General features: G+C 37.2%; 1 protein-coding gene and 1 pseudogene across 1 annotated transcript in view; both read left to right on the top strand.

Moving 5' to 3' along the window:
- The window catches only part of FRMPD4 (FERM and PDZ domain containing 4), a 746498-nt gene that overhangs the window by 480501 nt on the left and 238321 nt on the right, over nt 1–27676 (top strand).
- Nucleotides 25561–25978, top strand: LOC110222482 (large ribosomal subunit protein uL11 pseudogene; annotated as a pseudogene).

Raw genomic sequence — 27676 nt, 5'->3', positions numbered from 1 at the left:
GTTTTTGTGGCTCTGAACTTATCACCACTGGTCTGAAGGACTAGGAAGTTGATGGTCTTGGTGTATTCTTCCTGTCTTGGTCTTGCCAAAATAATTGTAGATAATTATATAGTTCTGAGTACCACCTTTTAGGCAGGACACTAAGCTGGAGAACACTTAGTAAAGGGCAGCCAGGATAATGAGGGACCACAAGGTCATGACATATCAGAATCAGTTGATGCTCAGCTTAGACAGGAGAAGATTTTGGAGGAACACAAAAGCTTCATTCAGGTATTTGAAGGGCTTTCTGAAAAAGAGCAGATTTATTCTATGTGATCCAGAGATAGAACCAGGAGCAATGTGTGAGATTTCCCAAGAGGAAGATTTAGGATTGTTCTAAGGAAAACTTCATAAAAATTGTTGTTGTTTTTCAGTCATTTTTCAGTTGTATCTGATTCTTCATGACCCCATTTGGGGTTTTCTATAGTGATTTGGCACTTCCTTCTCCAGCTCATTTTATAGAGGAGGAACTGAGGCAAACAGGGTTAAGTGACTTGCCCAGGGTCCCACAGCCAGTAAGTGTCGGAGGCCAGATTTGAATTCAGAAAGAGGTCTTCCTGACTTCTGGCCTGGCACTCTATACCCTGTACTTCCTACATCCTAAAAATTAGAGGTATCCAAAACAGAATAGACTGTCTCAGAAACCTGCAGATTCACCATCTTTGGAGGTCTTAAGGCAAAGATTGGATGACCTATTGTCATGCAAATTGCAAAGAAATGCTATGACTCTCTAATTGTTAAGTGCCAAATGTGTGCTAACATTTAAAGGTTTTTGAATACAATAATTAGGAAATCCACTTAGTGTCTGTTAAACTTCTTGTACAGGCTAATTATCTTAATTTTTTTTTTTAGGCAATTGGGGTTAAGTGACTTGCCCAGAGTCACACAGCTAGTAAGTGTCAAGTGTTTGGTCTGAAGCTGGATTTGAACTCAGGTCCTCCTGACTTCAGGGCCTGTGCTATCCACTGCACTACCTAGCTGCCCCTAATTATCTTAATCTTAAATGAGATTCTTTGGACATAATTTCATAGGGATGCTGAAGATAGCCATTGAACAGAAACTTTGAACAAAAATATTAATATGCAATAACATATTTCCAATAGCTGTTGAGAAGGAAAGCATTGATAGAAGAGTAGATTTCTAATCAGGAAACCTTGATTTCAGTCCTGACTCCACCATTTACTAGTTGTCTTAATCTAGAAAAATCACCGAATTTCCCTGAGCTTCAGTTCTCTCATTTGTAAAAGTGGATAATAATAATTGTTCTATCTACCTTTACCTCTGGCTATGAGAATAAATTGTGATAATGCATTCAAAAAAGATAAACATAAAAAATAAACAAATTACTACTGTGTGAGTCATAAAAATTAATTACATTTTAATGTTTTGATGAAATATTTAATTTGGATGGTGATTTGAGATAGTAAATATACAAATTTCTTTTTCATGTTGGGTAAAACAAATAGAAATAATAAAAAAAAATGTATTGTCCAGCCAATGAAAATCCAGTTGGATAGCCAGTTCATTGTACACCAGCACCTTTATCACTGATAGACATTGCAGATGGATAATGAATCAAGATCAAATTTATATAGGAAAAAAGAACAGGTTGCACCACATTTTGAAAGCTGTGTGTTGTTCCAACAATCTACAGCTTTCCCTAGTACAAATAATTTTTTTAAATGAGTATTCTTACATTGATGGCATATGATTATGAATCTCAGAATGCCACAATCTGCAAGTAATCAAAGTTGCAGGTGACTTTTAAGGTGACGGTGAGACCACAGAGCAGTTACAAGTAGGCGGCAGAGAATTTCAATTATAACTTACATGCAGAAAATAGCATAAGAAACATTATCTAGGAGATATATGATAAGAAAAAGAGATGGGACAGGGAGGCAAGAGTGAGTCATAACAGATGGATAGGCCAGAAGCTACATAGATACCCATCAAATATAAAAGACTTAGAGGAAGGCTGCCGTGGAACATCTATGGGCTGATGTGGACAAGAATTGCCCATGATGAAAAGATGTGTGTGGGTTGTGGGAGGAGTAACCTTCTTGAAATAATTGCATATCCACCGGTATATTGAGGTATAAATAGTTTGAGATAGACAGTTTGGTATGACATGAAATTGAAGGGTATTCTAGTCCACACAAAGGAAAATATCTTTTAATGAAATGTTTTAGGATGTAGTACTATTGTAGTGCTATAGTGCACATTAAGCTCATTCTAATCACCTTTGTGCAATCAAGTATTTCTGCACCACACTCACATATTTCAAAATGTTAAGGGTGACATTATAACAGTAAAGAAAGATCTACTCACAAGAATTAAAATTTTGGTTTTCCCAAAGTGTTTTTATTGCCTTATCTTGGGTAAATTATTTTCCACATTTATCAGTTTTTCTTATTTTTAAGTAGGGAAAATAGAAATCTCAAGGTTCTTGTGACACCTAATTAATTGAATTATTAATATGAGTATTGGCAAATGGAAGATTTTTTTTATGTTTAATACTGTCCAATGCTATAATTGTTATCAGAAGTTATTGTGCCTGGAAATTATGACTTCAATATCTGGAATTCTCAATTTGTAAAAATCCAGGAAGGCATGTATCTTCTGATTAGGAGTGAGGAAAGCATATAAATTTAAGGAGAAACTTTTACTGAAACTTCCAAAGATCATTACAATTGACCTATTGTAACAAGGTGTCATTTCATTATTTATCAGGGACCCTACTGAATGCCTTGTTCTGTATTTGTAAGCTGCCAAAAAGCCTACTCTGACTAGGGGTTCTTCACACATTTTAGTCCTCTTTCCCTAATTTTTCTCTATCTCCATCTTAAAATGTACTAACAATTATCCCAAGATGTTGGGATAAGCTATCCTCTTTATGAGTTCTGCCCTTCCCAAAACTGATTGAATAAAAGAGGAACCCTGGAACCAAATATAAATCTATAATGTGGCCAGTCAGGTTACAGGATCAGGGAATAAATGAGATTAGGAAAGGCAGTCGTTAGGCCAGTCATGACCAGAATAGGGTCCAGTTGGAATCAATAGATGAAAATGGAATTTAGATATTGTCAGAAAGGCATGGATTAGGGAAGAGGTAGGTCTCTGAAGTTCAAGAAAAAATAAATTTCAATACAAGCAGAAACAAGTAGGTAGGTACTAAGAAAGTAGGTTTGATTCCAATGTGTCAGAGAGGGGGAGAAAGAGAGAGAGAGAGAGAGAGAGAGAGAGAGAGAGAGAGAGAGAGAGATTCAGACAGAGGTCAGCTAGTACTCTGGATAGCTCTTTAGGAGAGAATTTTCTCTAAGAGAGTAAGGCCTGGCTGAGATCTCTTATCCCCAGAATTCTAGGTCAATTTTATCTGTCTGCTTCCTTTGACATAGCTGTCTAGGATATCAATCCTGTGTTTAGTTTCTAGGGATCAAAGGATCAACTTCTGGTCTCTAATTCAGATGGGAGGAATATGTTTTCTGGTTTGACTTGTGGATATGTTTCCATTTCCTAGGGGGACTGACAGGTTGGTGCTCCTTGGCATCCCTCTATCTCTTCTGGACCAGCAGCAGTACCTCAGTCCAGGACAAAGGCTTTATCCAAACCTCTTCTTCCGTTCAGATGGAATTTCCACTTTGTTTAATCCTTTCTGACCAACAGATTGCTATCATACATTTAAATTCCTAGTCTTCTCTCCCTATTCATCATGTGAAAAAGAGCTAGTGTTATAATTTGAATTAATGTTTGAATTACTGTGACTTAATTTTTTGTTAATGTGCATTACTTTCATTCCAGACCTCAGAATCATGGAATGTTAGAACCTGAAGGAAATCTAGCAATCATCCAGTCTAAACCCCTCATATTTTATGGGTGAAGAAAATGAGGCTAGTTTATCTTGGATAAGAGACTATCCTTTTTCATTTTCAATAATTCTTCAAACTTTTATTATTAGTATTATTAGTATTATATACTATACATATATACACATTTGTTTATCTTTTTGTTAATTTTAATGATTATTTAGAATGGCATAATGCACATAGAAATCTAGCCAATGAGTCAAGAAGATGTGGGTTCAAGTACCAGACCTCACACATACATACAGATGACCTCATATGAGACATTTCACCACTCTTTGCTCCCAGGCGACTTTCTCAGATGATAAGTTGTAGACTATTTGCTGTTCTGCATTGGTAGAGGGTTCCTCATTGGTAATTCCTCCAAAGGAATAAAATCACAAGTCCAATTTTAAGGATGAAATTAATTTTATTCATTAAATTTGTCAACATTTGCAATCTTATCCAGAAACTGAACAGAAAGTACAGATTGTGCTGTACAGCAAACCCATTTCAATAGTTGGCTACTAGTTTTCGTTAACCTTGATAATGGTTCATACATCAGAAAGTAAGGGGTCAAATCTTTAGACTTTGAATCTAGAACTTTGCCCATAATTCTTGGATACTATATAATTTCTCTTAATTGTTACTCATACTAATGTTTTAGGTACAAATGTGACTGTTATTCTTTCTAACTGAATACTAATGTTATCACTAATCAGAATACACCTGAGGCTTGATGTTCACTCCAATTCTTTTCCAGTCTGCAAAATATCTCTGTTTCAAATAAATCAATTATGTTTTATGGCTGCTCAACTAAATCTAACCCCTGGCATTAAGGGACTAAGCATTCTAGAGCAAACATCTGCTGACACAGCAAAGATTACTTAAAGATTTGTGTCTTTCTAGTAACAGACAACTGAATTCACATTTTTATCTCCATCCAATGCTAAGTAAAGTAAATGGACAGACTAAAATCCAAGTAATACAGTGTGGAGCTCTGAGATTTTCCGACAAGGGAAGTTATTAGCTAAAATCATAATCTGAAAAGTGGCAGGTAGAGATATAGTTTGAGGGTATCAATCCAGTTGGGGGGATATAAATACATAACTAAGAACAGTAGAAATGAATAGACTATAAATTCTACAGAAATCGTTGTAAAGCTTGATGCTATTTAGGATAAGGTCAAGAAACCTTCTCTTGGTCAAGACAAGCAATTTGCTTGCCTGAACCTATCCATGGGCGTTCTAAGATGTTAGTGTCCTCTTTGAAGAGTTTAACTCCTAGAGCGAATCTCAAAATAAAGTTAAGGGATGCTACCTGATTTTTTTTCTTCATTGGCAGAACAATCTATTTCAGTGAGGTTCATTGCTGTTGAACAGTACAGAATAGCATGTCATAGTGCTGTATTTGTAGCAGCAACTCTGAAAGACAATTTTCCAACCCATTTATTAAAGTGTATTCAATTTCCAAGTCAAATGAAAAAGCAAAGAAATTGTTCTATAGACAAAGCCTTATATTAAGCAAAATGGGATTTTATATTCCACCCTCCTCTTTTTTTCTGATCCTTACTTTCTTGGGGCATTAGATTTCAACAAAATGGGATTGGAAATGAACAGAAAAGAAAATGGAGTATGTTGTACTTATATTTGTTATTTTATTGTCCTTGAGAATTTCTCTTTGATACTGTAAGTGACTTCCCAAAGAATAAAGATGTAGTAGAAAGACTGTGAAAAGGTTCTTGGACTAAGAAATAGTTGAGACCTGGATTAGAGTCTCGCTTTTGATATTTATTAGTCATATGAAAAGTTAATTCAATCCAGTAAACACTTATTAAGCACCTACTATATGCCAGATACTGAGTTAGGTCCTGGCAATACAAAGAAGAAAAAGAAAGACAATCCCTCCCCTCAAAGAGTTTACAATCTAATGGAAGAAGACAATACACAAAAGGAAGCTTAAAGAGAGAGGCCACTAGTGGGTACCCATACAGTTGAAACCCAACAGAGCTGCTGATGGAGAATGGAGAGCTACATTTCTATTACAAATCAGTGACCTCTCTGAGTCTCTGCTTCCTTACCTATGAAATGAGACTGAAGTACTCAAACTGATCCATGATCTCATTAACTTAGACATTCTTTTCAACCCAGGTATACCTTCCTACTCTGTGTAACTCGTCTTCTCGTTTCCATACCCACCATAGTACATTTCTTCACTTTCTACTGACAGAAGAGAATCTCTGGGGGACTCTAAGCCAGTCCAGCTGTGATGGTTCAACCTCACTATTGACCCTGCCATGTAATAAAGAAATGAGGATAATGATACAGTAATACCTATAGTGTCTACATCCCAGAGTTAGTGTTAAGATCAAATGAGATTAGTAAGTAAAGTCTGTTGGGCTACATGCCAGAATTGTTGACCCCTCCGTTAGCCGCTAATTAAACTCTTTTTGACCATAATCACAATGAATGAACATTTAATCAACAAGCATTCATTAAATGTCTACCATGTGCCAGGCACTGATGATACAAAGATAATGGCGAAACAATTGCTTCCCTCAAGGAATTTCTATTCTAGCAAGGGGAGACAATACTATGGTTTGTCACCTGCTCAGTTCACACAAAACTCAAGGCAGTATTGTCCACAGGTGAGAAGTTATATGACTCATTATTGCAAAAAATAAAGTACACTGAGAATGGTGAGGGAGATCAGATTTTTAAAACAAAAGAAAAGAAATATCATGCATCTAATTTTGCTGTTGAAAAACCATGAAAAACTCCAAGAATTGTGTGCTTTTTAATTCAAGGCATGCTCTGAGGAAGTGATCAGTCTTCAAAATGCAAACAGTATTTGCTAAATGTTGTCTGTTATAGCATAATAAATGTCAGTTCCTTTAAAAAGCCATTTTGTGGTCCAACCATTTTGGAGAACAATTTGGAACTATGCCCAAAGGGCTACAAAAATGTTCATACCCTTTGATCCAGCAATAGCACTTCTAGGGCTATATCCCAAAGAGATCAAACAAATGGGAAAAGGACCCACATGTACAAAAATATTCATAGCAGCTCTTTTTGTGGTGGCAAAGAATTGGCAATTGAGAGGATGCCCACCAATTGGGGAATGGCTGAGCAAGTTGTGGTATATGAATATAATGGAATACTATTGTGCTATAAGAAATGATGAACAGGCTGACTTCAGAAAAACCTGGGAAGATTTATATGGTCTGATGCTGAGTGAAGTGAGCAGAACCAAGAGGTCTTTGTATACAATAGCAGCCACGTTATGCAATGACTAAGAATGTTAAACTGAACCCTTCTCAGCATTACGAGGATCTAAGACATCTCCAGAGGCCTCGGGATGGAAAATGCCGTCCACATCCAAAGAAAGAACTATGGAAGTAGAATTGCTCTCACTTATTTTTACCTTCAGTTGAGTTTTGTTTCATCTTTCTGATAGTTCCTGCTATTGGTTTTAATTTTTACTTACAACTTCAGTAATGTGAAAATTTTTAATGGGTATGTAAATGTAAAGCCTATATCAGATTGTGCGCCATCTTGGAAAGCATATGGAAAAAAAAATTTTAAAAAAAGAGGAAAAATAATAAAAAGCCATTTTGCTTTCAGTAGTAGACAGCAGAAAAAATACTTTTTTTTTTGCTTGAAAGAAGGATGAGCATAAGAAATGTCTTTCAGCAAAAAAGCAGAGCTAGTTACCATATAATGTGGCTGATTTGAATGAAAACATTAAAGTAGACTTCAAATGGAAAGAGGGAAAGCTTAGTGAATCAGCAATATTCTCTTGGCATCATCTTTGAGTTTTACACCATTGACCAGATAAGGATGAGAATGAGTCCATTAAGTCTATCAGAATTTGCAGTTTTCAGGATCTCAACTTTTTTGCCCACCTACCTCCAGAAAATAATTGCTATCCTCCGAAATGTCATTTTGGTGTTCAAATTCAGAATCTCTCATAAATGTATTCTGTGACTTAAGAGACCCTGTGGTAATTATAAAATCTATTTTTTTCTATTTATTTTTTCTTCCACTAGTGACTTTGAAAATGTATGAGTTTGTTGTGGAGATAAAAATGATGCTTTGTCATTATTTTGCTTTATATGCTTATTATAGCATAACTTACATGATCGCGACCTTGCGCCTATGTGCAAAGTCACTTCAATTGATGTAATAGTGAACCAAGTCTAAAAATTGAAGTTGAGGGTTGTTGTTATTGCTTTTTTTGTTTTTGTTTTGTTTTGTCTGTGTGTGGTTTTTTTTTTTATCCATTTGACAAGGTTAAAAAATTAACAACAGGTAGTCATGATTATTGAACCAGCTGTGCAGGCATGGTAAACCTTTAAGGTGACCATTTATCTATGATATGGTCATTGTGAGGGATTACCTTTTACCACAGACTGTGTAAGAATATGCCCTAGGTGTTGCCTGGGACAGAAACAAGTGAGCTACCAAGGGTGACACAGCAAATAAGTCTTAGAACCCAGAACTCAAGCCTTAGTGACTGTAAGTCTAGCACACAATCCATTACACCATCCTGCCTGTATGTTATCTAATGCTGTGGCCTGATGTTTCCAAGTTAGACGATCTTATTTTAGCCTTCTTCATTCAATAAATAAACTTGGGGAGAAGATGCAGGCAAAATTATTTTTAAAAAGAAAAGAAATATTTGAAAAAAAGTGGAAAGAGTTAACCCATTCATGAAAAATAAACAAAGGAGAAATGAGAAGAGTGAGCAAAAATCTAAAAGGTTTTTCCAAGTGTCAAAAAACCATGGTGGTTAAAGCATAATTGATTATAGACTTTTCCTGTGTCCTATGCTTGTGACGTTCTCTACTTATTTTAATAAAGAAACTTGCTATTTAAAGATAAAACTTTACTTACAGAAAACTATTCAGTTCTAAGTTCCAACTTGGAAAGATTGTGGATTTTGATTGGTAAGAATATTAAAAAACTGACAGCATAATTTTTAAGGTGGAGAACACAGGCTAAAAAGTGAGTGGAAATTCAGTATTTTTTTTAAATAATGAAAAGATATACAATCTTTCCAATATTATTAAATATAGTATCTGGAACATAAGACAGAGAAAAATCATGTGTGATGTACCCTTTGTTGTCAGCCCACACAAACACAAGTTTTAGAGGAGAAAATAAAGACATTCTCCCTTTCAAGCACTTTATAATTATGGAGTTCATAAAAAGAAAAGATTTATTGAACGTGGGTGTTGGAGGAGCTTAGTTGATAAAAATCCAGTGGTGGCTACTAAAAATTCCCTGAAGAAAAATGTTTGATTTGACCAGTCTATAATCAATAGACCCTGTTTGCCTCAGTTTCCTTATCTGTAAAATGAGCTACAGAAGGAAATGGCAAATCACTGCAGAATCTTTGCCAAGAAAACCCCAAAGGGGTCATGAAAAGTCATACATAACTGAACAATAGAATCCCAATTTTACAGATGAATAAACTGAGGTTCGGAGTGATCTACCTAAGGTCACATAAGTGATAGGAATTTGAAGCTAGCATTTAAACCCAGGTGTAGCTAGAAGTCCAATACTCTGTCTACTGAAGTTACTATTAATGACCTTTTCTGTTTTTAGTGATACAGAATCCCAGAATCTCCAAGCTGTAAAGAAACCTAGATGTCTTCTAGTCCAAACCATACCTTTTTTTCAAAAAAATCCCCCATCAATCACCTGAATGCTTTTCATGAGAAGAAAACTAGTTCTGGGAAGTAGTGGTTCACTAAAGTTTTGGAGAGTTCTAACTTTTAAGTTTTCTCTTACATCAAAAGTAAATTTATTGCCACTATGTATTTTTTTAAAAATTTCTTCTACATCTGTCTTCCTAGGTTAAGCAAAAAATGTCATTCCCTCTTCAACAGATTTTCATGTACTTAAAACGATTTTTTCTTTCCCCCTCCCACTATCTTCTCCTTTTCAGGCTAAATATCCTCATTTTCTATGCCTGATCCCCAGCTGAACTGATGTTGAGGCCTTCACCACTGTGATTGCCCTTCTCTTGATGTTCTGCTTAGTGATGTCCTTCCTAAGTGTGACCTGACAAGGCAAAGTTCCCTCCCTAGTCCTGGATGCTTTGCCTTTCTTAAAGCATTCTAATATTGCTGGCAATTAAATCCATTTCAAGACAATTCCATTAAACAATACATTCATTCAATGGAAATAGGTTACATTTGACATTTTTCATCTCAAAACTGAGGCAAAAGGGAAATCACACCTACTATTAATATTTTGATGTGACTATTATTTTCTAACATTTTAAAAGGTTAGTGATTTCAATTGGGTAGTGTTTCCCCAAATAACACAGTTTATAATTCTTTCATGCCTTAATAGGTGTTTTCATAAGTTTCCTTAGCCAAAGAATTTTACCATCCAGTAGTCAACATTATGATAATAAATAGGCAGCTAGGTAGTGCAATGGGACAGGACAGCTTAATTTAGAGTCAGGAAAAAATTAATTCAAATCCAGCCTCAGATGCTTCCAATCTTAATGACCCTGGACAAGTCTTTTAACAGCATTCTGCCTCAGTTTCTTATCTGTTAAATGAACATAATAGCACCTACCTCATAGGATTTGAGGGTCAAATGATATATTACTTATAAATCACTTTGCAAACTTTAAATTCCTATATAGTTGCTAGCTGTTAGGCATGTTTTCAAACTGAATCAGTCAGACCTTTGATTGTTAGATGCATAGCTTCTGATTGACTAATTCGTTACTCAAAGCCTTTTCACCTTGGCAAGATCAGAAATCATCCTCCATTGGTCTCCTCCATATAGTGATGTATAGATGTAAGACATTAGTGAATAATTAGAAATACTACTACCTGATTGTTTAATGTTATGTATTATTTATGTTCTGATTATAAAAACAGATTACTTCATAATAGATAAGCAGAAGTAGGGAAGCTAGGTGGCACAGAGGAAAGAGTGCTGGGCCCGGACTCAGGAAAACTCATCTTCCTGTGTTCAAATCTGGCTTCAGACACTTACTAGTGGTTCTTCTCATTTTCTGTGTCATGGACTCCTTTGGAAGGCTGGTGAACTCAGTGGATGCCTTCTCAGAATAATGTTCTTAAACACATAAAATATATAGGATCATCAAGGAAACCAATTATATTGAAATATTCTTATCAATTTTTTTTTATAAAACAAATGCACAGAGCTCAGGTTAAGAACTCCTGATATAACCAATTATATGGTGCGGTGGCTTTTAAATCAGGCACCCCAAGTTCAAATCCTCCTCCTAACACTTATTAACTGTATGACCGTGGTAAAGACATAATCTCCCTGGGCTTCAGTTTTCTCAAGGGTAAAATGTAATGTTAGATAATATCAAAGGCCTCTTCTATCTCTAGGTTTGTGATCCTATAGGAACCTTCCCTCTTTTTTTTCATGATAATTTCTGTAAAACTCAATGAAATTAAGTGAGAAATTGAAGAAATCACCTCTGGGCAATGTAAAGAAGAGCTCAGGGAAAAAAAAAAATCAGCTGTAGGTGAAATACCTTAAGTTTATAAGCCAAAAGGGAATGAAATATGTTATGTAATAGCCCAGAAAGTCTTTATTGAAAATTTTATTTCACTTTGATGCTCCCAGGGGTGTATTTTCACACAAAAGTAAGTGTTAATGAGAGTCGATTGTTTTTCAGATACAAGAACTGAGGTCTGCTTCAGGGACAGTGTGAAGATTATGTAGGAGCATTTGAAAAACAGGATAAAACATTGTTTCTGCAAGGTCACAGCACTAGGTCAGTGGTCAAAAACTAAACCTTCACTGACACCATTTGATGAGTAGAAAATAATGTGTCTTTTCTTTTTTGCAAAGCAAGGCTCTTTCTTTCTGATTCTGTATTTAGCCTGTTGTACAGTCACTTGGACCAGCTAACAAGTCAATTCTGGCTGAGGAAGGGAGGATGCTGATTTCATTCATTTTATTAGAAATGTAACTTGTAGAAGGAGATAAGTATGCTAAGAAAACATGGACCAGGTTAATAACATTTGTTTACAAGCATGGGTTACCATAATTACTCAGCCATCCCAGTTTTAAGGAGAAAGTATGTGTGTGTGTGTGTGTGCATATATATATATATATATAATATATATATATATATATATATATATATATATTATATATATATATATATATATATATATGTATGTATATGTATAAATGTAAAAATACATGAACATAGGCAGCTGGTGGCACAGTGGATAGAGTGCCAGAGCTTCCTTATGTCAAGTCCAGTGTTTTATCCAGTAGACAGAAACCCACAGCCAGCTCCAAAGTTGCAAGAGTTACAAGAGACCACAAGAGTTACAAGAATTCACCACCGGTAGAACAAAATCATCCCTAGTTCATTCCATTCCATATCCCACTTCAATCATAAAATGACTAAAGGGAGGATACAGGAATTCTAGGAGAAAGGTGAATATGATGCTCCTGCCTGTGGTTCCATTGACATTCACTAAGTGCTGAACAATACTTCAGATATCATCCAGTCCAACGTCTTCCTTTTACAGATAAGGAAACTAATGCATAAGTCATAAGTAGAAGAGGCATAATTTGATTCTAGGTCTTCTTGTTCCAAATTAGACACTTCTGTCACTGAGCCACATTGCCTTTTTAATTCATTAGATCAAGAAAAAGTTCTATATGAATGATAATCACAAACAAGAAATGACCATGTAGACAAAACAATAAAAATGTTGGAGAAGATGTGAGAAAATTGGAACACTAATGCATTGTTGGTGGAGTTGTGAATTGATCCAACCATTATGGAGAGTAATTTGGAACTATGCCCAGAGGGCTACAAAACTGTGCATACCCTTTGATCCAGCAATGCCACCTTTAGATCTGTATCCCAAAGAAATCATAAAAATGGGAAAAGGACTCACATATACAAAAATATTTATAGCAGCTCTTTTTGTGGTGGCCAAAAATTGGAAATGGAGGGGATGCCCATCAGTTGGGGGAATGACTGAACAAGTTATGGTATATGAATGTAATGGAATACTATTGTTCCATAAGAAATGATGAGCAAGCAGACTTCAGAAAAATCTCTACTTATGTGAAGTGAGTGAAGTGAGCTGAGTGAAGTGAGCAGAACCAGCAGGACACTGTACGCAGTAACAGCAATATTGTGCAATGACCAACTCTGATAAACTTAGCTCTTCTCAGCAATGCAATGATCTAAGGCAATTCCAAAAGACTCATAAAGGAAAATGCTATCCACATCCAGAGAAAGAAGTATGGAGTCTGAATGCAGATTGAAGCATACTATTTTTCCTTTTTTCTTTCTCATGGCTTTTCCATTTGGTTCAAATTTTTCTTTACAATGTGACTAATGTGGATATGTTTAATATCATCGTGCACATATGGCCAATATCAGATTGTGACATCTTGGGAAAGAGGAAAGGGAAGGAGGGGGAGAAAATTTAAAACTCAAAATATTATAAAAGTAAATGTTGAAAAGTAAAAATAAATAAATAAATGCTATGAATCACTTGCGACTCAAAATAGAGGGAGGAAGGAAATGATTACTTATTGGGGGGATTTTTAATAGTATTTCCCCCAGTTATATGTCAAAAAATATCTAGCATTCATTTTTATAAGATTTTGGGTTACAAATTTTTTTCCCTCCTTTCCCTGCCTTCACCTTTTCCTAAAATGGTAGGCAATTTGATATAGGTTATGCATGTGCTATCATGTAAAACATATTTCCATACTAGTCACAGTTATGAGAGGAGAAACAGATCAGAAGGGAAAATGGCAAAAAAAGAATAAAGTAAGTGAAGAAGGTATTCTTCGATCTGCATTCGTAATCCATCTGTTCTTTATCTAGATGTGGACAGCATTTTCCTTCATGAGCCCTTTGTATTTGTCTTGGCTCATCGTGTTCCTGAGAAGAGCTAAGTCATGCATAGTTGGTCATCACACAATGTTGCTGATACTGTGTACAGTGTTTTCCTGGTTCTGCTCATTTCACTTTGCATCAGTTCATGCAAATCTTTCTGGTTTTTTTTTCTTCTGAAATCTGCCTGTTCATCATTTCCATTACATTCACAAGCCACAGTTTGTTCTGCCATTCCTCAGTTGGTGGTCATGCTCTCAATTTCCAATGTTTTGCCACCACAAAAAGGACTGCTATAAATATGTTTGCACCTGTGGGTCCTTTTCCCTTTTTTATGATCTCTTTGGGATACAGCCTAGTAACAGTGTTGCTAGACCAAAGGGTGTGCACGGTTTGCTGCCCTTTGGGCAGAGTTCCAAATTGCTCTCTGAAATGGTTGGACCGACAGTGCATTAGTATCCCAATTTTCCCGCATCCTCTCCCACATTTATCATTTTCCTTTTTTCTCCTATTAAGCAATTTGATAGGTGTAAGGCAGTAGCTCAGAGTTGTTTTTATTTGCATTTCTAATCAAAAGTGATTTAGAGCATTTCTTTATATGACTATAGATAGCTTTGATTTCTTCATCTGAAAACTGCCTATTCATATCCTTCGACCATTTCTCAATTGGGGAATGGCTTGTCTTCTAATAAATTTGGTTTATTTCTCTACATATTTGAGAAATGAGGCCTTTATCAGAGACACGTGCTATAAAAACTGTTTCCCAGCTTTCTGCTTTCCTTCTAATCTTGATCGCATTGGTTTTGTTTGTGCAAAAGCTTTTTAATTTAACTTAATCAAAATTATCTATTTTACATTTCTTAATGCTCACTATCTCATTTGGTTATAAACCTGTACCTCACTTAACTTTTCTTTTATGAATTTGGATGCTATACCACTTGTTGCATATATGTTTAGTATTGATATTACTTCATTGTCTATCATACCTTTTAACAAAATATGGTTCCTTCCTTATCTCTTTTAATTAGGTCCATTTTTGTTTTGCTTTCTGTAAGATCAGAATTGCTATCCCTGCTTTTTTTTTTTACATCAGCTGAAGCATAATAGATTCTACTCCAACCCCTTACCTTTACTCTGTGTGTGTTTCTGCTTCAAGTGTGTTTCCTGTAAACAACATATTGTAGGATTCTGGTTTTTGATCTACTCTACCATCCATTTCTTTTTTTATGGGAGATTTCATCCCATACACATTCACAATTATAATTATTAACTGTGTAATTCCCTCCAACCTATTTTTCCTCCTGTTTGTCCTCTGTCTCCTGTCACCCTTTCCCTCCTCAACAGTGTTTTGCTTCTGCCTGGCACCTCCCCTTATGTGCCCTTCCTTCTGTCAGTCCCCACCACCCCCTTTACTTAATTTCCTCCCCTCCTCCTTGACTTTCAGGTAAGATAGATTTCTATATTCCCCTGATTGTGCATATTATTCCCTCTTTGAGCCAATACTGATAAGAGCAAGGTTCAAGCAATTCCCACCACCCACCTTCCCATCTTCCCCTCCATTGTAAAGGCCTTTAGCACCTCTTCATGTAAAATAATTTACCCTATTCTACCTCTCCCTTCCTTCCGCACCCAGTATACTCCTGTTTCTCATCCCTCAATTTTAATGTCATTCCCTCCAATTCCCCTTATACCTATACTCTTTGTCTATGTATATTCCTTCTAGCTGTGCTATTAGTGGCATAATTTTTAAGAATTACCAGTATCATCTTCCTATTTAGGAATGTAAAGAGTTCAGCTTCATTGAATAGCTTGTTTTCTTTTCCCTTTTTACCTTTTTAGACTTCTCTTGAGTCTTGATTTTGGAGATCAAATTTTTTTTTGTTAAATTCTTGCCTTCTTATGAAAACTTGAAATCTTATTTCATTAAATGACCATTTTTTCCCTTGAAGTTTTTTCTTTGGAAGTTCATTTCTGGTTTGTTCAATTTCTTCTCTGAAATTATGTTGTTATTATGCTTAATTTCACCAAGTAGATAATCCTTAATTCTAGTCCTAGCTCCTTTGCCTTCTGGAATATCATGTTCCATGACCTCCAGCCCTTTAATACTGTAGCTGCTAGGTCCTGTGTAATCCTGATTGTGGCACCCCGAGATTTGAATTGTTTCTTTCTGGCCACTTGCAGTATTTTTTCCTTGACGTGATAGTTCTGTAATTTGGCCGTAATTTGTTCCTTGGAGTTTTTATTTTGGGATCTCTTTCATGAGGTGATTGGTGGATTCTTTTGATGCCTATTTTACCCTCTGGTTCCTGGATGTCAAGGCAGTTTTCCTTGATAATTTTTTGAAAAATGTTGTCCATTTCCTCCTTTTGATTATTGTTTTCAGGTAGTCCAATGATACTGACATCGTCTTTCCAGGATCTATTTTTTAGGTCAGTTATTTTTCAAATGAGGTATTTTATATTTTCTTCTATTTTTTTCATTCTTTTGAATTTATTTGGTTGATTCTTGACATCTCATAGAGTCATTAGCTTCCACTTGCCCAATTCTAACTTTTAGGGAGTCATTTTTCCCAGTTAGCTTTTGTTCATCCTTTCCCATTTGGCCAATTCTACTTTTTAGGGAGTTGTTTTCTTTTTCCAAGCTGTTGACTCTTTTTTTTCATCTTTTTCTTGCATCACTCTCATTTATTTCTCCAAGTTTTCTTCTATCTCTCTTTTATGATTTTAAAGCTCTCTTTGGAGCTCTTCCATGAGTTCTTTCTGGACTTGAAACCACTTCCCATTTTTGTTTGGGGCATTGCCCATAGATGTTTTGACTTTCTGAGTTTGTATCTTGGTCTTCCCCGTCACCATAATAACTTTCTATAATCAGATTCTTTTTTGTTGTTTTTTGCTCATCTTTTCTTTTTTGGCCTTTTTTTTTTTTTTAATCTGAGCTCTGCTCCCAGGGTACAAGGGGCATTGTCTCAGGCTTCTTGTGCCAGTGGGTGTAGGTCCTGGCTGTTTACCTGGTGGTGCACTGATGTTGCCCTGAGGCCCAGGAGGGCCTCTCATGTCTGGTATTGCACTAAGGGGGTGGGGGGGTTGGCTGGTGCTGCTAGAGGCCATAGGGGTCTGGCAGCTTACCTGGTGCTGAGCTGGGATCCTAGTAATGGTGTATGGCATGTGCTAAGGCCAGTAGGCATTTCTGTGTTTCCCTGGGGCTACACCAAAACCCAGGCTGGTCATGGGGCTCAGCATTAGAGGCTGCCTATTTGACTTAGCAGCCATAAAGTTGGTGTCAACCTGTTTGCCCAGGATTATGCTAAAACATGTGGAGGTCTGACTCCTGGAGGATGCCTGTTTGCCCAGAGCTACACTGAAGCATGTGATAGTTCTTGAAGCTGGAGTCTGCCAGTTCCCCTGGCTATGCTGAGGCATGTGGGGGGTCCTGGAGTTGGCATTTGTCTGCTCCACCACACTGGGCCTCAGGATTTTCCACTTAGTTTCCTGAGGTAGGGCTTGCTGTTGGCTTGCTGGGATGCTTCCTATCCTGGACTGTGCTCCCTTTTGACCCAAGTGAGACAGACCTTTCTTGTCAACCTTCCAAATTTCTTGGGCTGAAAGATTGCTTCACACCCATTTTTTGCTGGTTCTATTGTTCCAGAATTTGTTTTTGGGCACGATTTTTATTTTTTTTCAACATTCACTTTTATAAGATTTTGAGTTCCAAATTTTTTTTCTTTCTCCTCCCTCCCTCCCTTCCCCCTCCCCAAGACAGCAAGCAATCTGATATAGGCTATACATGTACAGTCATGTTAAACATATTTTCACATTAGTCATGTTGTGAAAGATGAATCAAAAGAAAAGGGAAAAGCCATAAGAAAGGAAAAAAGAGAAGGAAAATAGTATGCCTCGTTCTGCATTCAGACTCCATAGTTCTTTCTCTGGAAGTGGATAGCATTTTCCATCATGAGTCTTTTGGAATTGTCTTAGATCATTGTGTTGCTGAAAAGAGCTAAAAGCTATCAAAGTTGGTCATTACACAATGTTTCTGTTACTGTGTACAATGTTCTCCTGGTTCTGTTCACTTCACTCAGCATCAGTTCATGTAAGTCTTTCCAAGTTTTTCTGAAGTCTGCTTGCTCACCATTTCTTATTGCACAATAGTATTCCATTACATTCATATACCATAATTTGTTCAGCCACTCCCCAATTTATGGGCTTCCCCTCAATTTCCAATTCTTGGCCACCACAAAAAGAGCAGGTATAAATATTCTTGTATATGTCAATTCTTTTCCCTTTTTTTATGATTTCTATGGGATACAGACCTAGTAGTTTTATTGCTGGATCAAAGGGTATGCACAGTTTTATAATTGGGGTACTGTTTCATTGTTTCTTGGAGGTTAATATGGGAGAATTATGACAATTTACTGCTTACTCTATCATCTTGGCTCTGGAAGTTTGAAATGAGTATTTTACTATGTATCAGTCACTGTGCTAAGCACTTTACAAATATTATCTCATTTGATTCTCACAACACCTCTGGGAGCTAGATGCTGTTATTATCCCTGTATTACAGTTGAGAAACCTGAAGCAAACAGAGGTTATATTACTTGACCTGGGTCACACAACTGGTAAGAGTCTCAGGATCTGAACTCAGGTCTTCCTGACTCTGGACCCAGCACTCTATCCACTGTACCATCTTGATATCCCATATTTCATAATGCTTTACAAAACTAAGCAGTGTGTATTTGTTAGTGGCAATACCACCTCATATTTAGGAAAATAAAAACAGGGATTTGTCTGTAATTTTATTTATTTGTTTGTTTGTTTGTTTGTTTGTTTATTTATACATTTATTTATTTATTTAATTTTTAGGCAGTTGGGGTTAAATGACTTGCCCAGGGTCATACAGCTAGTAAGAAACAAGTGTTTGATCTGAGGCCAGATTTGAACTCACGTTCTCCTGACTTCAAGGCTGGTGTTCTATTCACTGCACCACCTAGCTGCCCCCAATTTGTCTGTAATTTTAAGTCGAAGGAACAAAGCGAGGAATTTCTTGATATTTCTCCCATAACTTTACTTCATAATTATATAATTTTTTAAAAAGAATATTAACTGGACTTCTCTGTGCCTTATTTTCCTCATTTATAAAATGAGAAGGGGCAGCTAGGTGGCGCAGTGGAGAGAGCACCAGCCCTGGATTCAGGAGGACCTGAGTTCAAATCCAGCCTCAGACACATAACACTTACTAGCTGTGTGACCCTGGGCAAGTCACTTAACCCTATTGCCTAGCCAAGAAAGAAAAAGAAAAGAAAAGAAAAGAAAAAAAATGAGAATAATGACACCTACTTTTTAGGATCATTAAATGAGGACAAAATGATTTACCACATGTAAAGTGCTTTATAAACCATAAATATTTTGTAAACATTCGCTATTATTATTACATAGAATTATAGTTTCAGTAGGCAAAGGGCTAAAGACTCTTTGTTCTGAGTATGCTCTCCCCAGGGGGAGCGTGGTACTATAGATCACTTGCTATATCCAAGTCACCAAAAGCACGTAGGGCATGTTTGAGCAAGAGCAAACATTTTTTCTAGGCAATGATTTTATACAAGAACACATCAATGCTTGGTTAGATCTATGGTCTTCATATGGATGCTTTCTCCAATTAGACTGATAGAAAACTATCCTTTGAGACTCTGCTCTAGTGGTCCAGAGAATCCTTCATGGAAAGTCCATCTAGCTTGTTGAAAAGGGGACTTCCAGGGCAGTTAGGTGGTGCAGTGGATAGCACACTGGCTCTGGATCAGCAGGAACTAAGTTCAAATCTGGCCTTAAACACAACCACTTATTAGCTATGCGACCCTGGACAAGTCACTTAACCCTCATTGCCTCCAAAAATCAAAAAAAAAGAGAAGAGGATTTCCTCTTTATCTTTGGTCATTAAGTGGGTACCAGTAAAGCAAGTAGGCTATCCATCTGGTATCCTTCCATCTTGTTAAAATACAACTAGGGTATGAATTGTATTCTTGCAAAGTACTGAATCTTTATTTATTTAAACCCTGCAGTATAAACATCAGAAAGCATAACTTCATAACACAAAACCTTTCAAAAACATTTGTCTACTTATCTGGCCTTCAGCTTGCTCTTCTATAAAATGATGAGGTTGCACTCAATGATGTCTGCCTCTGAAGGAGTCTGGAATTCTTCTACACAAACAAGTTAATGCTTCTCACAGCAGTTTATCATGACCTTTATAATGCACCTTGAATCTTAACTTGGCATCCAAAAGCCTCTGGACAATTTTACTCTCAATCCTTCACTCCTGCTTACTTCCCCCTCCTCCATCCATGAAAAGCCCCTTTCCTCTGTCTGCCTCCAGAATTAGATGAAAGGGATAGCTTTTGTTTACCTGTCTAGATTTCCTTCTCTGGGAAAAAGGAAAAGTTATATCTTTCCCCTCAAGTCCCTACTAAAGCTATTTTTCTCAGTACAGTATATTTCCTCAGCTAACTCTTGGTACCTCTTTCATTCAAAACAAAAAAAAACATTAAAATAAAAAGATAGTAGAAAAGAAGACTACTCTCTTAGCTTAGCAGGTGCATCAATAATGCCTATATTCTCCCAGAGAAAAATTCTCTGCCTTTTAATTATCCTTTTGTTCCCTTACATTGAAGAGAATACTGAACAGAATGAAATGCTTCTTTCTTTTTTTATCTTTCTTTCTTTCTCCTTTATTTTTATCATATTTTGCAGTTATCAAAACATTGATTTATCTGCCAGCCTCCTATCTTACTCCCCAAAAGAAAAGAAAAACAAAATCCTTGGAAAATTCATAGTTGAGCGATACAAATTCCCATATTGGCCAAGTCCATAAATTGATGTATTCTGCATATTCATCCATCACTTCTCTTCAGGAGGTGGGTAGCATGTTGCATTATGGGTCCTTTGGAATTTGGTCACTGATTGTGTTGGTCAAAGTCTTTAAGTCTTTTAAAATAGTTGTCTCATCTGGATGTCAGCTGCTTCTGGGTCCATACTAGATAAACGCTGAGGTCCCTGGAGGGTTCTTCAATCCACTCAGGATCAGGATCTTTCTTCAGATGATCAAGGAGTCCACACCAAGATGTTTGGCCCCTGGTAGGGGCCCTTATGAGAAAAACAACTCCTTGCATCAATATCTGAATCTGAATTTCTGGTCAGCATATAGATGCTTAAACAGAAAATAGAGGAGGTCCAGTTTCTCAGGCATGCAGGGCTAGGTTAAAGAAATGCAATAAAGTTATTACCACAATTCCCATAATTACATAATTACATTGTCAGGTACAAATCAGACTACTTAGAGGGCTCACAATGCACTGATTCTAAGAAGGGAGATTTAAATGTAACCAAGAGAACTCAAACATCAACATCAAGTCCCATCTAACAATGGCAGAGAACTAACTGAACATTCTCTTAGCCTGAGATGGTGCTGAAGCTGGAACAGAGCAGGTATGAGCCTCCTGGTCTGCAGAGGCCAGAGCCAAACAGAGAAGGCAGGAACAGTTGGTTAGGGGAACAGAGCATGCAGAAAGGATAGTCCCAGAAATCTTTTTTCAGGACAGATCTAAAAGGGGCTCTGCTTTTCTGCTTCCAAATCTAGAGGTTCTGACTTAGTATAATCTAAAATAATCACATTTGGCTCTCCAATTTTGAAACTTCAGAAATTTCAGTTTATATGCCATTTGCTGTTTCTATCCTTACCTAAATCCTGTACGTGATATCAGAATCTTTTAAAAATTTGAGGGTCTAACTGAAAATGAACTCTTCTGCCTTTTAAATTGTCAGACAAATACTTTAAAAAATGGGAAGATAATTTCACTTTCTTTTACTTTATCAATACAATTTATATGTAAAATCAAATTAATTCTTAATTAATCAATCCTTAATCCATTTTTGAGAACTTAATACTAAAATATACTCAAAGCCTGAATTTCCATGATGATATATTTTGGAAGCCAATAAAAATTAGAAGCCAATCACATACATATGTATATAGTTGTTAGAGAAAACAATCTAATCCTGTTTCTTTTCTCAACATTTATTATTCTGTTTAATTAGAAAACTTTCACCTTACATCTTTGTCCTTTTACCTTGTCTAATCAGTTTCCCCTGAGGAGGATATAATCCCTATAATATAATTTGACCACAACTATAGTTTAAAATTGTAAGATGTTCATACTTGCATCCTATTACAGCAACTCAAAGATGTTCCAATATCAATCTATTATTTAATAGATTTAGTACTGTACTTATAAAACTTCTTGATTATATGAATTTGCTATAAAAGGAAAGAGAAGGGCATAGTTATAACAATGTCATATATCATAATAGGGGGAGGGGTGGAAAGAAGGATTCTCTTAGCTCTCATTCCAGGCAAGTCATATCTGACAGCTAGTCATGTAGTCACATGGTATTAAAAGCAAGGCTCAGGATTAACCAAAAGGGAATTTTCCATTTCAAAAAGAAAACTGCACAATGGGATAATGAGTCAGAAGGATCTTACCTAGGCCATGTCCGGGGTCATTCCCAAAACTTTTCCCAGGCTCAGATATCTACCTTTAGCATTTCTCAGACTACAGCACGTGCCATTTACTACTGTTGGCTTCATGACAATTCCAACAACTATCCCTGTAACAAAAGCTCAAAACAATAATAAATTACAGTTCCAGGAATTTTTACCTCAAATAGCAAAATTTCACTAACTATAACTTCAGGCTTGAATATCTTTCCTGATGTTTCCCTAACTTTTAACATTTCTTTAATCCTTTTCTTATAGATTAAAACTACCCATATTCTGGGACTTCAGACATATGTCAAGTTGATTCATCATTATATTGAAGCTACATCTTTAAACCACTATATACACCTTCATAATAGCCAAGATTTTCAAATGAAAATTTGCTATTATAGTAAATAGTGGCAGTAGCAATAGTAGCAGTAGTAGTAGTAATGGTAGTAGTAGGACCTGTTTTATAACAAAATATACCTCATTAAATACTTAACACTTTTCAAATATTCAATTTTCTATCACATCTATTTAAAAGTGCAATTCATTTTGCATTTGTATCCAAATCAAAAGGGAAGTTTTGTCTAACAGCGTTTCTGGTCTACAATCGTCTCTCAAATTTTACAAATAGATTTAGAAACACAATACAATTTACAAATACAATAATAACACAAACAATAAACTTCAGATGACATCAATTGCATTTCCAAGTTATCACATATAAAAATCATTGGTCTTAGTACCTTTGACAGTTTAAAACCACTTTAGAATTATCAGACATAGAACAATCACATTCAATTAGAAAAACAATAATTTAGTGCTTAGCATATGGCACTCACTGTGTTAAGAACTTTACAATCATTATACCATTTTGATCTCACAACAACTATCCCGGGAGGTTGGTACCATTATTATTTTTCTGTTTACAGACGAAGCAAAGGGGGGAAACATAGATAAGATAACTTTTCTAAGATCACACAACTAATATATTTCTGAAACCAGAACAGATAAGGGTGGACTTATCAAGGGCAGAGGCTGGCTGGCTCTCCCACCTTGTGCTGCCATACTAGGTGCTGCCAGGTGCACCCAGACCCTCCCAGGCAGCAGCTGGCCAGGACCTGCTGAGAACTGGGCCTGCCCTGGATGCTGACTGGGCTTTGGGGTTGCATCAGAGCGCACTGCCTGGGGACTGTAGTGGCTGGTGCCAGGACCTTCCTACTGGTGGTAGTTTCTGGTGGCCAGGCAAAGTGAATGCTGGCTATGAGGCCTGACTCTTCACCCTGATGGCTGCAGTTACTGCTCGGGCTGGGTTCACTTGCAATTAATTGGTAGGGCAGGATGGGCAGGATGTACTGCACTGCATGATGTCCCCAGGCTTGCCTAGAGGAACAGGCTGCTGGATACCCAAGAGCACAGGGCTATTGAGGTCACTGCTAGTGTGGGGAGGTTCCTGCTGCTGATGCTGTTCCCCCTACACCAGGTGGAGCAGAATGTAATTCTACTTTCCCTACAATTCTCCAACCTTCTCTTTTCTTAATCTGATCTGAGATGAGAGGGGTTAACAGAGAGACATGGGCTATAATGGTCTTGTTAACAATCCCCACAACTGAAATACACTCATGACTCCAGGGAGGGAAGTGGGAAAGGCAGAGGGGTTTACTGACTATCCCCCTCCTCTTGCCATCCATCCCTGAAACTATGTCATGCTGAGTGATCCAGGTTGTGGGGAAGGTCCCTCAAATGACCTTTTCTGGCGTGGTTTCCCTTTCTCATCATCTACCCTAGCCTTTATTCTACATTCTGTTTTCCAATGACCAGAGTTATTATAGTAAAAACAGACTCCTATGTTGTATCCCTTGTTGATTAAAAGGACCACACTTCCCTTTCCTAATGGTACAGAAGGGACTTAGTTTCATCCACTTCTGCTGGCTATGGTCTCAAGAGGGAACCCAATGTCAAAATGTTGCCAATATAAATAGTCAGTGGATGAAGATTATTAACAAAATGCAATAAAAATTGAAGTCAAGGAAGGGTTAACAAGAGGTTGCTATAAGGTGCAAACCATTTACCTGTTTTTTCTTTCACTCTCATCACTGCCAAAGTAGCTGCCTTCATTGTCCTAGAACAATAAAGCTATTAATCTTGCCAATTGCTTTTAAAAACTTTTATAAGATTGAATCCTTATTTTTCTTTAAACCAATTCTACAGAGTAGTACCTCAAAACTTACTAAGATGTTTCAGAAAGGAGTGAGTTCCTGTAATTAATTACTCCAAAGTCTCAGGAGTTCTTTCCTGCAACCTTAAAATGACTAATTGCTAAGCTTCTTAATGATTAATCTCCAAACCTCCAGAACCTGCTATGGTGTTTTTAGTTCTTCTACAACTTTGATTGTCTAACTTTATTTCTGCAATTCCAACTTGCCCAATGTTGAAACAGGGAAAAAAGTGTCTTACAATTTTTTCCTCTTTTCTTATAACCTAATCACCCACAGAAAACCTAAAATGGGATTTATATCTGCTTATTGAGATAACTGCTTTAGCTGGGAAAGTTCATTAATCTTTCTCAGTGCTCTAAAACTCTCTGGCTACAATCTTAGAGGTTTTTCTGGATGGTTGTATTTTAAATCTTTCAAGGTAAAAAAATCTAGCTCACAACACAAATAACACAGATATTCTCCATCTTATAAAGACACAGACATAGAAAAAATGACAAGAGAAGTGCAAACAGTAAAGAATGCAAATCTAATTTTACCCAGTTGACTTGGGGCACACAGAGCCTGAGATGTGCTGAAAAGAAAAGAAAAAAAAAACAGTCATACACAGACCAGAGGCACTCAGAGGGGTCAAATAACAGAGGGGTGCCATTCACGGGCTAATTGAACATTATCTTAGCCTGTGGAGGTCTGAAGCTGGAATAGAGGCAGATAAGAACTTCCGATCCTGGGAAGCTGAAGCCAAACATGGCAGGCATGGAACAGTCAGTTAGGGAAGGCACATGATACCTAAGCATGCAGGAAAAAAAAATAGAGGCACACAGCAGCAAACTTACAGAGGTGACCAGAGAACAGAGGTATACATAGGATATCCTTACCAGAACCAAATCAAGGGAGAGGCCTGGAGTTTTCCTCATAAAGAAAGGTGAACTCCTTTTGGCTTCCAGCTTGTGGTGGTGAAGGTGCAACTTCTTTTGGTCATCCGTAATCCGTGTTCATCCAACACCAGAAGCCACCCCACAGCATCCAGGCCAAGCCTCCACCTTCATCGCCACCATGCCTCCCAAGTTTGACCCTAATGAAATTAAAGTCATGTTTTTAAGGTGCAGTGGTGGTGAAGTTGGTGCCACATCAGCTCTGGCCCCCAAAATTGGTCCCTTGGGTTTCTCTCCCAAAAAGGTTGATGATGACATTGCCAAAGCAACTGGTAATTGGAAAAGGCTAAGGATCACAGTGAAACTTACCATTCAGAATAGACTGGCCCAGATTGAGGTTGTGCCTTCTGCTTCAGCCTTGATCATCAAAGCCCTAAAGGAACCTCCTTGGGACAGAAAGAAGCAGAAAAATATTAAACACAATGGAAATATCACTTTCAACGAAATTGTCAGCATTGCTCGACAGATGAGACACCGATCCTTGGCGAGAGACCTTTCTGGAACCATTAAAGAGATTGATTGGCAGACATCCTTATGATGTCATTGATGACATCAATAGCAGTGCTGTGGAATGCCCAGCAAATTAAAAGCTACAAAGGAGACTATTGCAATAAATTAACATTTGACAACAACAACAACAACAAAAAAGGTCAACTCAATCAAGGCTTAGCCCAGGAGATTGGAGCAGGAACAGAGGGCAAAGGGATGAGGGTGGGGTTGACTCTGGAGAAATCTCCAGTGGCATCTACTCCATTCCCACTGGTACCAAAAAAATCCAATGACCTGGTGCCATGTCCAATCCCACTTCTGACACCAATTAATTTCAACTGAACCCTAACCTGTGGGTGGCCAGAACTGCACAAAGCAGGTCAGAGACAGGAGAGTCAGGACACAAACAGAATTTTAATTAATTTCAAAGTAAAGAAATGGTTGCGAGCAGGCATCCTCCTGAGGAGAAGGAGAAGGGATTCACATGCTGGGGCGAAGGCAGTGCTTTATTACATAAAAAACCACAAGTGGTCTGGACCTGACGTAAGTATTCTTAGGTCTTGAATAGTGTTTCCCATGGCAGGCTCATGTGTGGACAATGCAGGTGTTCCTGAAACCTGTGGGAACAATTTCCAAGTTGATTGTCTCACAGTGGGGTACAGAACCAGAGTTATCATGGTGAGAACAAGAACGCAGTCCCTAGTTCAGTTCACTTAGCTGTTACAAGAAACAGGGATTGTGAGCATGTCAAGAGGTATGATGGATGACTCTCAAGTCCCTGGGAAACAGGGGCAACTAAATCCCTCAGTGAACATCTGGTGCTGGTCAAAGCAATACACTTTGCCAGAGAGTGAAATCATCCAGAACACAAAGGATTGCTGTTATGCCAAGCTCAGGGTACAGTCTGCTTGCTGAGCCTTAGCTCTGGGAAACAGGCGTCTCTGAATACCTTGACAGTTTCTAGTTCTTTTGAAGGAAAAGAGCTAGTATAAACATTTTTTGTATACATAATACTTTCTCCTCTTTCTTCGATCTCCTTGTAGTGTAGGTCTAATATCCCCACCCTTTCTTCGTTGATATCCAGTAACTTGTTAGGTATTTAGTAGTCCTGATTGACACCAGAACTACCTCCTATTAAAATGAAGAGAATAATTTTTAAAGACAGAACATTAACTTAGAATAAAATAGGAATCAAATAAGATTTGAATTTGACTCAGATTTGGACTTGATTTGAGATCTTCCAAATAAAACTCTTTTCTATCATATTTTTTTAGGCTTTTGGTTGATCCATTCTCACTCTTTCCATGCTTTGCCATCATCCTTGTTGACTTAAGCATCTGTTCATATGATCCTTCTGACATTTTAGGCTCACAGTTTCTTGAACTCCTCAGTTCCTGTGCTCTCAACCTGTTCTTTCCTCAGTCGTCACATTTTTGGATTTATTATGAGCAAAAGTAATTCCATATTATGAGCCAAAAGTAAATTCAAGAGTTCTGGACCTGTGAAATTCTCCCTCTGATTACAGTCAAATTCCCTTCTCTCTCTGCCCCATTCCTTTATCCTCCACGTTCTTACTGACTCTTTGATCCCATGCAGTCTGGCTTCATTTTCTTCCCTTCTACTGTAAAACACTTCTTTCCCTCTCTCTTCCGGTCACAATTACCACATTCAGTGCCCTCATTGTCTTTTGGCTTGTGTGACATTTGACATTTCTTTTTGATATTCTGACATTGACAATCTTCTCGTC

The sequence above is a fragment of the Phascolarctos cinereus genome, unplaced genomic scaffold (genome assembly GCF_003287225.1).
Source record: "Phascolarctos cinereus isolate Bilbo 61053 unplaced genomic scaffold, phaCin_HiC Scaffold_726;HRSCAF=1367, whole genome shotgun sequence".
NCBI classification, from domain to species: Eukaryota; Metazoa; Chordata; class Mammalia; order Diprotodontia; family Phascolarctidae; genus Phascolarctos; species Phascolarctos cinereus.
Note: the sequence above shows the minus strand (reverse complement) of the source record. Positions and strands in the feature narration are given on the sequence as shown.